Source organism: Mus musculus, chromosome 1 (assembly GCF_000001635.26).
Source record: "Mus musculus strain C57BL/6J chromosome 1, GRCm38.p6 C57BL/6J".
Taxonomy (NCBI): domain Eukaryota; kingdom Metazoa; phylum Chordata; class Mammalia; order Rodentia; family Muridae; genus Mus; species Mus musculus.
The window spans coordinates 188,579,646-188,583,001 of NC_000067.6; the positions used below are offsets into that span (position 1 = coordinate 188,579,646).

At 44.9% G+C, this 3,356-nt stretch overlaps 1 protein-coding gene across 2 annotated transcripts in view; it reads left to right on the plus strand.

The window, feature by feature from the left end:
* Positions 1 to 3,356, plus strand: part of Ush2a (usherin) — a 702,660-nt gene that overhangs the window by 316,808 nt on the left and 382,496 nt on the right. The gene's annotated exons all lie outside the window — the stretch shown is intronic.

The following is a 3,356-nucleotide window of genomic DNA, read 5'->3' on the forward strand; positions in this document are numbered from 1 at the left end:
AAGATGGTGGTTAACCTTCCCTGTTAGCTGGACTGGATTGAGAATTACCTAGGCAACACAGCACTGGGTATATCTGTGAAGGTCTTGCTGACTTAGCTGAGAAAGGAACCACAAGCCAAAATGTAGCTTTGAGATATATTCTCTAGGCTAACACCCAAGACTTAATAAAAACAAAAGTGGGGAAATCCGGATGACTACTGCCTTCCTCTGTTTCCTATGTCCACAAGCTGCCCAGCATCCCAGCTGCCATGCCATCCCTGCAGCGATGACTTTTCTACCTCCATCCATGACTTTTCCATCCATGAGCTGAGGTCAACCCTTTCTTCCTTCACTAGTTAGAGTACCTATTGCTGTGATGAGACCCCATGACCAGACAGCCCTTAGAAAGAAAAATATTTAACTGGGGATGACTTACAGTTTCAGAGGTTCAGTCCATTATCATCATAGCTAGAAGCATGGCTGCATCCAGGCTGACATGGTGCTGGGGAAGGAACTGAGAGGAACTATTTCATAAATGATAATTATTAAAACACATCAGAGAACTTTACACATGGAGTAATGATTGCAGTACACTTTCAGGATTAAAATATATTGTTGTTCATGAAAGGAAACCATATGCGGATGTGTCGGCCCCTTCTCATGGACTCCTGAGAGACCAAATATGTTTATAGCCCCCTTGGTGGGCCTTTCAGTTTTTTGTAGTGTTTTCCATTATTTTGAATGTTTACCTTTCTTATTCTTTTTTTTCACTTAATGATTTTATAAAATTTAAATTTCATTTAGTTTATTGTCCCATTTCACTGATGTAATTTTTTTTGTTTATTTTTTAAATATTTTTATTATGTATTTTCCTCAATTACATTTCCAATGCTATCCCAAAAGTCCCCCATACCCCCCCCCACACTCCCCTACCCACCCATTCCCACTTTTTGGCCCTGGCGTTCCCCTGTACTGGGGCATATAAAGTTTGCAAGTCCAATGGGCCTCTCTTTCCAGTGATGGCCAACTAGGCCATCTTTTGTTACATATGCAGCTAGAGTCAAGAGCTCCGGGGTACTGGTTAGATCATAATGTTGTTGCACCTACAGGGTTGCAGATCTCTTTAGCTCCTTGGATACTTTCTCTAGCTCCTCCATTGGGGGCCTTTGATCATCCTGTGAGCATCCACTTCTGTGTTTGCTAGGCCCTGGCATAGTCTCACAAGAGACAGCTATATCAGGGTCCTTTCAGCAAAATCTTGCTAGTGTATGCAATGGTGTCATCATTTGGAGGCTAATTATGGGATGGATCCCTGGATATGGCAGTCTCTAGATGGTTCATCCTTTTGTCTCAGCTCCAAACTTTGTCTCTGTAACTCCTTCCATGGGTGATTGTTTCCAATTCTAAGAAGGGGCAAAGTGTCCACACTTTGGTCTTTGTTCTTCTTGAGTTTCATGTGTTTTACAAATTGTATCTTATTTCTCGGGTATACTAATTCAAGAGGCTATGAATGTGCCAGCTTTGCTCAGTGCTGTATGAAAAAATACCTACTCCAGACAGGATCCCAACTCAGCAATAGCAGAGGAAGAACCAAGGAGTCATGTGACTCCTTGGAAGACAGAAAGTAAATAGCAAAGGCTAGTTCAGTTGCCCATGTGAGCTGACGGCTTTGGGTTCACTCCTCAGAATCACTTCAACCAGGAGCCCCGGGGGGGCATGCCTGGAATTCCAACACGCAGGGGATAGAAGCAGGAGGGCCAGATGTTGAAGGTCACCAGCTGAGTGTGAGACTAAGCTACACTACAAGTGATCCTATTTTAAATGAAAAGGGAGATTCAGCCAGGAAAAGAAGGAAAGGTTGCAGCCATACACAAAGCTTCTAAGGCCCACGCACAGCACAAACCTAACTGGTCACACAGAGTGCTTCGATTCTATGAACCGGAGTGGTACACAAGACCCTGTAGGCGGTGAATATCTCACAGATATGCAAAGTTACCATCAGGTGACATTTTGCAAAGCCAGAAGCAAAGCCGTGTGGGGAGGGAAGGGTTAAAGAGCCCACACCAGTTTCCAATACCACCTGCAAAACCACAGTGACTTCTATAAAAGGCGGAATGACTGATGGATCTTCCTCAGAAGACTTCACAAATGGTATCACAGTGGACCGGAACAGCGGGCGTCCTATGTGCTCCTACACATGCACTTTGCATGCTCATAGCTACCTTCCTTCTCCAGTACCAAGCTCCCCAGTGGGGTCAGGCTGTATGCTCGGTTTAAAGAACAGACTCTCCAGTATCACTCACCGAATCTCTATAGCTTCCTCAGAAGTACCCCATGTTGTCACCACCAAATAGCTAAAGACAGGAAGCATTCTGAGATTTCACCGTGGAGATGAAGATGAAGGTCGGGTTGGAAGATGGATCTGAGTCTTCTGATCTTTATTAATGGTTATTTTCAGCAGTTCTTTGAGAGTTTCGTGTGTCTTGAGCATGCTCGCTTCTGTCCTCCTTCCTGTCCCCTGATTCATCCCCTCTTCCTTACTCACCCAAATTTGGGAATCACCCTCTGCCTCCTTTATAAACCTTCAAAACCAATTTTTGCAGCTCAAATACTCTCGGGTGTGTGCACTTCTTCTGGAATGTGATTGACCTGCCAGAGCCCATCTCTTCCTCTCCCAGAAGCTCTCAGCTGCCAAAGCTATGTGGCTTAGGGTAGGGTGGAAGGACGAGCTCTGGTCTCCACACTACGATCATGTCTGGCTTGGGCTCGCACAGGCCTTGTGCATGCTGTTGAACACTGTGAGATCATACCCTGCCATTTCCAGAAGGCAGTTTCCTCGGAGTCATCCTTCACCTCTGTGCATTACATTCTTTCTCTCTCTTTTTCTATAATGCTTGCTGAGCCTTTGGAGGACGGTGGGGTACATGTGTTCCTGTTAGAGCTGAGCGTTATGGAGTCTCTTGTTCTCTGTCCCTTGGCCAGCTGGAGGTCACTGCATGAATCGCCATCTGCTACAGTGAGAACCTTCTCCGGTACAATGAGAGGTGTGCTGAGCCCTGAGCGTCATCACAGGTCCTCAGGAGTTGGTTTAATGCTCAGTGGTCAAAGGTTCCCCTAGAGCCTAGACCTGTCTAACCTCAGGTTCTTCACCTGATAATGCTGCCAGGAATCGGTTTTATCTTGTGGAGTAGCATACTTTGGGCTCCATTCAAGAAACACACCTCATGATCAACAAAAGACACTGCTGTAGGGTCAAAGAATAAATTCCATCAAAAAGAAACCAAGGAGCAAACAGATGTTACTATACCAATATCTGACAACATTGACTCCAAACAAAAAAAGAAAAAAAGAAAAGGAAAAAAAATCAGAGGAGATGA